At 40.3% G+C, this 10,340-nt stretch overlaps 1 long non-coding RNA gene across 1 annotated transcript; it reads right to left on the bottom strand.

Moving 5' to 3' along the window:
• Positions 1 to 11: 11 nt before the first annotated feature.
• Positions 12 to 10,016, bottom strand: LOC145716111 (uncharacterized). Its single transcript, XR_014138511.1, has 2 exons — positions 373 to 10,016; positions 12 to 133 (listed from the first exon to the last, which is right to left on the bottom strand). It is a non-coding gene; the product is annotated as an uncharacterized LOC145716111 (long non-coding RNA).
• Between the last annotated feature and the right edge of the window lie 324 nt (positions 10,017 to 10,340).

The following is a 10,340-nucleotide window of genomic DNA, read 5'->3' as shown; positions in this document are numbered from 1 at the left end:
CTAGACAATGGTTTCTTAAATATGACACATAAAGCACAAGCAACGAAAGAAAAAATACACAAATTGGCTTCATCAAAATTTAAAACTTTTGGACATCAAGAGACACTATCAAGAAAATAAAAAGACAGGGCGCCTGGGTGGCTCAGTTGGTTAAGCGACTTCCTTCGGCTCAGGTCATGATCCCTGGGGGTTTGGGGATCCAGCTCTGCTTTGGGCTCCTTCCTCAGCGGAGAGTCTGCTTCTCCCTCTGCTGCTCCCCCCTCTTGTGCTCTTTCTCTCTCTCACTCTCTCTCTCAAATAAATAAATAAAATCTTTAAAAAAAAAAAAAAAACTTTAAAAAAAAGAAAAAAGAAAAGAAAAAGACAACGTACAGAATGAAAGAAAGTAATTGCAAATTATCTATCTGGACAACTGGTCTAGTATCCAGAATAAATAAAGAACAATTCAACAACAAAAAAACAAATGATCCAACTAAAAAATGAATTTGATTTGAATAGATACTTCTCCCAAGAAAATATACAAATGGCTAATAAGTACATAAAAATATTCTCAACATCATTAGTCATTGAGGAAATGCAAATGCAAATGAAAGCCACAAAGAATCAAAATAAAAAGCTTTTGAACAAACAAAATTTAAAAATCTTAAATTAAAAAAAATGCTTTTACACAGCAAAGGAAACCATCAACACAACAAAAAGGCACTACTGAATAGGAGAAGATATGTGCAGATGATATATCTGGCAAGGGGTTAATACCTAAATATAAAAAGAACTTATACAATTCAACACCAAAAAGGAAATAATCTGATTAAAAAGTGGGCAGAGGGGGCACCTGGGTGGCTCAGTTGGTTAAGCGGCTGCCTTCGGCTCAGGTCATGATCCCAGGGTTCTGGGATCGAGCCCCACGTCCAGCTCCCTGCTCAGTGGGGAGCCTGCTTCTCCCTCTCCCTCTGCCTGCCTCTCTGCCTACTTGTGCTCTCTCTCTCTCTGTCAAATAAATAAATAAAATCTTTAAAAAAAAAAAAAAAGTGGGCAGAGGATCTGAATAGACGTTTTTCCGAAGAAGACATACAGATGGCCAACAGTCACATGAAAAGATGCTCAACCTCATTCAATAATCATCAGGGAAATACAAATCAAAACTACAATGAGGATCAGTCAGAATGGCTAGTATCAAAAAGAAATAACAAGGGACACCTGGCTGGCTCAGTTGGTAGAGCATGTAACTCTTGATCTCGGGGTCATGAGTTCGAGCCCCATATTGGGTGTAGAGATTACTTAAAAAACAAAAAGAAAAAGAAAGAAAAAGGAAAAGAAATAACAAGTGTTGGTGACAGTGTGAAGAAAACAACCCTCATGCACTGTTGGTGGAAATGTAAATTGGTGTAACCACTGTGGAAAACAGTATGGAATTTCCTCAAAAAATTAAAAATAAGGGGTGCCTGGGTGGCTCAGTCGTTAAGCATCTGCCTTCAGCTCAGGTCATGGTCCCAGGGTCCTGGATCGAGCCCCGCATCAGGCTCCCTGCTCAGCGGGAAGCCTGCTTCTCCCTCTCCCACTCCCCCTGCTTGTGTTCCCTCTCTTGCTGTGTCTCTCTCTGTCAAATAAATAAATAAAATCATTAAAAATAAGAAATAAGTATTGATGAGGATGTGGAGAAAAAAGAACACTCATGCACTGTTGGTGGGAATATAAACTGGTGCAGCCACTTTGGAAAACAGTATGGAGGCCCCTCAAAAATTAAAAATAGAAAAACCATATGATCCAAAAATTCCACTACTGGGTATTTACCCAAAGAAAACAAAAACACTAATTTGAAAAGATACATGGACCCCTGTGTTTATTGGGACATATTTACAAGAGCCAAGATGTGGAAGCAGCCCAAGTGTTCACCAATAGGTAAACTGGATAAAGATGTGGTATATATCTTTGAATATTACTCAGTCATAAAAACAAGAGAGCGAGATCTTGCAATTTGTAACAACATGGATGGACCCGGTTAGTATTAAGCTAAGTGAAAATAAGTCAGACTTAGAAAGACAAATGTAATTTCACTTATATGTAGAATCTAAAAAACAAAACAAAAATACTCTTAAATACAGAGAACTAGTGGTTGCCAGAGGGAGGTGGATGGGAGGATGGATGAAATAAGTGAAGGGTACTAAGAGGTACAAACTCCCAGTAATAAAATAAGTAAGTCAAGAAGACGAAAAGTACAGCATAGGGAATATAATCAATGATATTGTAATAACATTATGTGGCAACAGATGGGGACCATACTTATCACAGTGAGCAATGAATAATGTATAGAACTATCAAATCAAGATGTTGAAACTAATGTAACAGTTATGTAATATCTACGTCAATTATACTTCAAGAATTAAAAAATAATTAAAAAAATTTTTTTTTAATTAGAAAAATAAAACCACAATGAGATACTACTTCACACCTAGGCTGGCTATAATCAAGAAGACAAACAAGATCAGGGTGGCAAGCATATGGCAATGGGAGCCTCCTGCATTTCCAGTGAGAATGGAGGCTGCGCCGGCTGCTTTGGGAAGCATTTTTGCAGTTTTTCGAAAGGTTAGATATGACCCAGAAACTCCACTCCACTCATGACCTGAGCCGAAGGCAGATGCTTAATCAACTGAGCCACCAGAAGTACAGTTCCAGAAGTACTGAAAACATGCTTAATCCTACAACTCAACAAGAAGGGAGGGAAGGAATAATCTGATTAAATAAATAGGCAAAGGACTTGAATAGACATTTCTCCAAAGACAACATAAATGGCCAACAGGTATGTGAAAAGGTACTATCACTCATCAACAGGAAAATACAAATCAAAACCACAATGAGATACGACCTCACACCTATTAAAATGGGTATTATCAAAAAAAAAAAAAAAAAAAACACAAGAGCAATAGGGGCACCTGTCTGGCTCAGCCGGTAGAGCATGTGACTTGATCTCAGGGTCATGAGTTCAAGCCCCATGTTGGGCACAGAGATTATTTTGAAGAAAAGAAATAATAAGTGTTGGCGAGTCCTTGTACACTGTTGGGAATACAAAATCATACAGCTGCTATGGAAAATAGTATGGAGATTCCTCAAAACATTAAAAATAAAACTACCTTATAATCCAGCAATTCCTCTTCTGGGTATATACCCAAAAGAATTCAGACCAGTATCTCGAGTTATCTCCATTCCCATGTTTACTGCTGCAAGATTCGCAACAGCCCAGATATGGAAACAACCTAAATGCCCATCAACTGATGAATGGATAGAGAAAATGTGGTATCTACCTACAATGGAATACTACTGAGCCTTAAAAAGGAAGGAAATCCTGCTGTATGTGACAATATAAATGAATCAGGAGGATATTAAGTGAGATAAGCCAGTCACAGAAGGACCAACACTGCTTGATTCCACTTACGTGAGGTATCTAAAATGGTCAAGCCCAGGGAAACAGAGAGTAGAATGGTGGTTGGCAGGGGAGAAGGGGAAACGGGACTTGTTCAGTGGGTATAAAGTTTCAGTTATGCAAGATGGAGGAGTTCTCGAAATCCCCCCACAGCATAGTGCCTACAGCTGGCAACACTATCCTGTGCACCTGGAATTTTATTCAGACGGCAGACCTCATGTCAAGTGCTCTTACCACAGTAAGAACAAGGAAGAAGAAAGGGTGTGTTCACACAAACACTTGTACGTGGATGTTCATGGTAGCATGATTCGTAATAACCACAAAGTAAAAATAACCCAAATGTCCTTCAAATGATGAAAAGATAAAGCGTGACGCATCCACACAACACAGCAGTATGCAGCCACAAAAAGAAATGAAGTGCTGACGCATTCTTCGACATGGCTGGACCCTGAGGGCAATGGGCTGGGAGGGTGGGGGCGTGGGGGAGGCCAGATGCGAGGACCACAGATTATAGGACTCCATTTGCATGAAATGTCCAGAGCCGGCAAATAGATGCGTGGAGAAGGAAAGGAGATCAGGGGCGCCTGGGTGGCTCAGTCGTTAAGCATCTGCCTTCGGCTCAGGTCATGATCTCAGGGTCCTGGGATCGAGTCCTACATTGGGCTCCCTGCTCAGCAGGAAGTCGGCTTCTCCCTCTGCCTGATGCTCCCCCTGCTTGTGCTCTCTCTCTCTCTCTGACAAACAAATAAATAAAATCGTTAAAAAAAAAAAAAAGGAAAGTAGATCAGTAGTAGCCAGGAGCTGGGAGAGGAGGGAAATGGAGAGTGACTGCTAATGAGTAGTGAGTTTCTTTCTGGGATGATGAAAATGTTCTGGAATTAGATGGTGGTGATACGTGCACAGCCTCGTGACTATACTAAAACCTGCTCAATTATACACTTTTAAAGCATAAATTTTATGATATGTGAATTAGCTCTCAATGAAAAAGAGCTCATCCTAGCATATATTTACTAACTAGAAAAATGAGGCTGTATCAGGGAAATAAGCTCTTGAGGAATAGGAGTCATACATACACTCAGATAAAGTGCTGGGTATTTGGGGGAAATGGTGTTCTCCTATCATGTAGTGAAATGGTAAACTGCCATCAACACTGTCAAGAACAATTGGGCAGGAGCTAGGAAAAGGGGAAATGGGCATTCTCAGACCCGGCAATTCCACTTCCAAATGGCTTTCTAATGTTTTGGACTCCAGAACGCAGAGAAAGAAATATACTTAACATCCTGACTAAATACACACATACATAAAGCTGCACTCTGACACTTTCTACAATGTTCTAGTTCTTTCTTTTTAAACATTGGTCATGAGCCAGTAAGTTGATTTCTCTACCTTTAATGGGTCATGGACAGAGTTCAAAAAACTGTGGCCTGGAGTCATGCTTGCATAAGTCCCCAAGGAGACATTTACCAGATTGTTCACTGTAGGAAGGATTATAAAAATTAAAAAAAATAATAATGAAAAAGGAAACAATCCATATGCCCACCAGTGGGTAAATGAGCAAAATAAAATAAGATATATTCGTATGATGATTACCACGTAACAGTTAAAAAGAATAAACTGGAGCCACATATTTAAGACTGTAGTTTTTCGGGGCGCCTGAGTGGCTCAGTCGGTTAAGCGACTGCCTTCGGCTCAGGTCATGATCCTGGAGTCCCGGGATCGAGTCCCGCATCGGGCTCCCTGCTTGGCAGGGAGTCTGCTTCTCCCTCTGACCCTCCTCCCTCTCATGCTCTCTCTATCTCATTCTCTCTGTCTCAAATAAATAAATAAAATCTTTAAAAAAAAAAAAAAAAGACTAGTTTTTCAATTAAAAAGTAAAAACAAATAAATTATCTACTTTTTAAAAAAGATGTGATTTATTTATTTATTTATTTGAGAGAGAGAGAGAGAGAATGCACAAGCGGGGGAGGGAGAGGGACAAGCAGAGGCTTGACTTCAGGATCCTGAGATCATGACCCGAGCCAAAATCAAGAGTCAGACGCTTAACCAACTAAGCCACCCAGGTGCCCCCCCCCCAAATTATCTACTTCTTTAGCCAGATACATTCTAAGCTAAAATCTCACCAGGTATATTAAAAAACAAGACAATCGGGGCGCCTGGGTGGCTCAGTCGTTAAGCGTCTGCCTTCGGCTCAGGTCATGATCCCAGGGTCCTGGGATCGAGCCCCGCATCGGGCTCCCTGCTCAGGTGGGAAGCCTGCTTCTCCCTCTCCAACTCCCCCTGCTTATGTTCCTGCTCTCACTATCTCTCTCTCAAATAAATAAATAAAATCTTTAAAAAAAATTAAAAATAAAAAACAAGACAATCATGTGAAACTTTCATTTGGGTAACTTCTAAAGAACTGCTTATTAGTATGGCATTTATCCAATATTATATTGATTTTTTAAAGCACCCCTGATCCTGCTGAATGCCTGAACATAATATTTCTTAAAAGGGTAGGAAACAGGGGCGCCTGGGTGGCTCAGTCGGTTAAGCGTCTGCCTTCGGCTCGGGTCATGATCCCAGGGTCCTGGGATCGAGCCCCGCATCGGGCTCCCTGCTCTGCGGGAAGCCTGCTTCTCCCTCTCCCACTCCCCCTGCTTGTGTTCCCTCTCTCTCTGTCTCTCTCTCTCTCTGCCAAATAAATAAATAAAATCTTTAAAAAAAAAAAAAAAAGGGTAGGAAACACAACAATGAGATATCCCTACACATCTACTGAAATGACCAAATGCTGACAAAGATGTGGAACAACAGGAACTTTCACATTCATTACTGGAAAAAAGGCAAAATTATACAGGTACTTTGGAAGACAGTTTGGCAGTTTCTTACAAAACTAAACATCACCTTGCCATACAATCCAACAATCATGCTCCTTGGTATTTACCCAAATGAGTTGAAACTTATGTCCACACAAAAACCTGCCCACAAATGCTTACACAGCAGCTTTATTCATAATTGTCAAAATTGGAAGCAAACAAGATGTCTTTCAGTAGGTGAACAGATACACTGTGGTACATACAGACAATGGAATATTATTCAGCAATAAAAAGAAATAAGCTATCAAGTCAAAAAAATGTGAGGATCCATAAAAGTACACTGCTAAGTGAAAGAAGCCAATAGAAAAGGCTACATACTGTATGATTCCAACTACATGATGTTCTAGAAAAGGCAGGTCTATGGGGACAGTATGAAGATCAGTGGTTGCCAGTTCATAGAGGAGGCGGGAGAAGGAGGCAGGAACAAATAAGTGGAGCACAGAGGGTTTTTAGGGCAGTGTACCTACTCTGTCTGAGACAGCAATGGCAGCTGCATATCATGACACACTTACCAAAACCCATAGAACATATAACACAAAGAGGGAACCCTAATGTAAACCATGGGCTTTGGCTAATAACAATATATCAGCATTGGTTCATTAATTATAACAAATATAAATAACATATATATAGTAGAGAGAAACTGGCAGGGGGAGGGGCATGTGAGAACTCTGCGCTTCCCAATCAATTTTCCTATAAACCTAACATTGTCTTAAAAAATAAAGTCTATCAATTTTTTAAAGGTCACGAAACCAAGATGATGTCAAAAAACATTGAGCTTATCCCAGGGTTCTGGGATCGAGCCCCACATCGGGCTCCCTGCTCGGCGGGAAGCCTGCTTCTCCCTCTCCCACTCCCCCTGCTTGTGTTCCCTCTCTTGCTGTGTCTCTCTCTCTCAAATAAATAAATAAAATCTTAAAAAAAAAAAAATTGAACTTTATAGAGGAGTCAATTCAACAAGATAAAAAAAATGAGGGCACTACAAATGTTAGATAACTAAAAGCAAAGCTTGCTTACTAAAATTGTAGAGATTTCCTAAACTATTATGAAAATATACCAGTTGCCCCAAAAAATAAAAATCAGGTCCACCAGTTCTATACAAAGGGATCATATAATCAAAAATAATTATTTATTCCTAAAAAGAAAATTATGAAAGCATCTACCACACACTACCAGAGAAACAGAAGAGAGCAATGATACAAAACAGGACTGAAATAAAAATTGTAGGGCCTGTTGTAATGCCAGATCTAAGAGCAGCTGTATTACCCACAGCAGGCCTTAACTGCTGTGGGTAATACAGCAGTTTAGAGATGCCAAACATCTCTAAAATGAAAAGACTGGACTTCCACTTCCAGTCACAGTCAAAATGGTGTAACAGAGACTGAACTTACCCTCCCACCTAAAACCAAAAAATAACAGACAGAACACATGAAACAACAGTTCACAACACTGGACATCAGGTAACAAAGGATAATGATCCTTGAGGGAAAGGAACAGATGAGGTGAGCCTTTCTGTTGTCCCAGCTTACTGACTAAAGCGCGGGGAGGGGAAGCCAGGCAGAACTCAACGGATTCCCTGAGTTGAGGAGACACAGCTGAGAGTCAAGGAGACCAAGGACACTGGAATTCTCAGGCAGAGTGTCTGAGAGGAGAGAGATACAAAGACAAAGAACCCCAGGGATCTGCAGAGGGTCCCCATCAAGAGTTCAGCTGAATACTGACAAGCGCGTGCGCATGAGGACGCTACCTGAGGCTAGAGACAACCAATCAAAAGGTTTAGAGGGAGCAGTACCCAGTGCTCGCAGAGGGCCAAGAACAGGCCTGTTCCCTCCAACCAGACTGAAAAAAATCCCGTAATTCTAGAGTACTCAGAAGAGTACTTGCCTCAGTAGTGAGGAATAAATAGCTCTATATTAAATACTGCTCTGGTGCCATTTAAGAAACCTTAAAAGCCAGAAAAGAAAGGATCCAACTGTTTCCAAATTTCTTAACTGCATCCTAGAATAAGGTCAGGGAGGGGCACCTGGGTGGCTCAGTCGTTAGCGTCTGCCTTCGGCTCAGGTCATGGTCCCAGGGCCCTGGGATTGAGTCCCACATCAGGCTCCCTGCTCGGCGGGAAGCCTGCTTCTCCCTCCCCCACTCTTCCCCACCCTGCTTGTGTTCCCTCTCTCACTGTGTCTCTGTAAAATAAATAAATAAAAATATTTTTAAAAAAAAAAGAATAAGGTCAGGGAAAATATGGGAAATGGGGGAAATCAAGGAACACAAGAAAGTATGACCCAATGAGGAGAAAAATCAATCAAAAGTCAATTAAAATTAACCCAGAACAGGGGCACCTGGGTGGCTCAGTTGGACTTAGGCATTGGACTCTTAATCTCGGCTCAGGGCTTGATCTCAGGGTCGTGAGTTCAAGCCCTGCTTTGGGCTCCACACTGGTCGTGGAGCCTACTTAAGGAAAAAAAAAAACCCCAGAATAGATACAGATGTTAAAATTAACAGAAAATGACTCTAAAACAGCATTCTGTATAACTGTATTCCATATATTCAAAAAGTGACGTAGTGACATGAAAGACATAAAAAAGACCTAACCTGAACTTCCAGGGACGAAAATCACACTTCTGCAATGAAAAGGAGACTGGATTATAAAGACTTGGGAACTTGAAGGCCTAGCAATAGATACTGCCCAAAAGGAAAGAGAGAGAAAAGTAAGTTAAAAAAATGAACAGTGCATCGATGAGCTATGGGACAGCCTGACGTATGCGTAATAGGAGGCCCCAAAGGGAATAAAGGAAAAAAAAATTGAAGAAATAATGGCCAAAAAATGTACAAATTTGATAAAAATTATGAACTTGCAAATTCAAGAGGCTCAACAAAATCCAAACACAAGAAACATGAAGAGAATTACACTTAGGTACATCATAATCAAACTGCTCAAAAAACAAAAAAATGCTAAACTGTTAAAAGCAACCAGAAAAAAAAAAAAAAAACACATGTGAAACACACCGCAAGAACAAAGATAAGGATAAAAGATTTGTCATCAGAAACAACCAGGAAAAAGGCAAAGAACTGACATCTTAAAGCACAGAAAGAAAAAATTGCCAGCCTAGAATTCCATATCCAGCATAAATATTTTCCCAAAAAAGGCAAAATGAACACTTTGCAGATATATGAAAACTAAAAGAAGTCAGCACCAGCAGAATAGCACTACAAGAAATATTAAAGGAAGTCCTTTAGGCAGAAGGAAAAATGGACACAAAAATAGAAATATGGACACCCAAAAATGAAGAGCACAGTTAATGATAACTACATGGGTAAATATATGGCTTCTTTCCTTTTTTTCAAAGATTTTATTCATTTATTTGAGAGAGAGAGAGACAGAGAGAGTGTGAGCATGATGGGGCGGGGGGCAGAGGGAGAAGCAGACTCTGCTGAGCAGGGGCCCAACATGGGCCTCAATCCCAGGACTCTGGGATCATGACTAGAGCTGAAGGCAGATGCTTAACTGACTGAGCCACCCAGGCATCCCTGGCTTCTTTCTTATTATTTAAATATCTTTAAAAGATAATTGAATGTTTTAACAGATTGTTTAAACAAAAAAATAAATACAGGGGCACCTGGGTGGCTCAGAGGGTTAAGCATCTGCCTTCGGCTCAGGTCATGATCCCAGGGTCGTGGGATCGAGCCCCGCATCGGGCTCCCTGCTCTGCGGGAAGCCTGCTTCTCCCTCTCCCACTCTCCCTGCTTGTGTTCCCTCTCTTGCTGTGTCTCTCTCTGTCAAATAAATAAGATCTTTAAAAATAAATAAATAAATACAACGTTATTAAAGTAAAATATGTGACAATAGCCCAAAAGTTAGGAGGGGAGAAATGGAATGTTAATTATATCTCAATAAAGCTGTTAAAAAATTAAAGGCAGACCCTCCAAAGAAAAAGTTTATAATGTAATATTTCAATGTTACAACTTCTTATTCTCCTAGATTCTCTTTCTTTAAAAAATGTGATAACCTCTTCATTTTGCTACATATTTTTTATATGTGCATCTATGCATTAAAAAAAAATTAGAGGGGCACC

The sequence above is a fragment of the Leptonychotes weddellii genome, chromosome 11 (genome assembly GCF_054177405.1).
Source record: "Leptonychotes weddellii isolate Sample4059 chromosome 11, ASM5417740v2, whole genome shotgun sequence".
NCBI classification, from domain to species: Eukaryota; Metazoa; Chordata; class Mammalia; order Carnivora; family Phocidae; genus Leptonychotes; species Leptonychotes weddellii.
The sequence above is the reverse complement of the archived record's forward strand: the minus strand, read 5'-3'. Positions and strand labels throughout refer to the sequence as shown.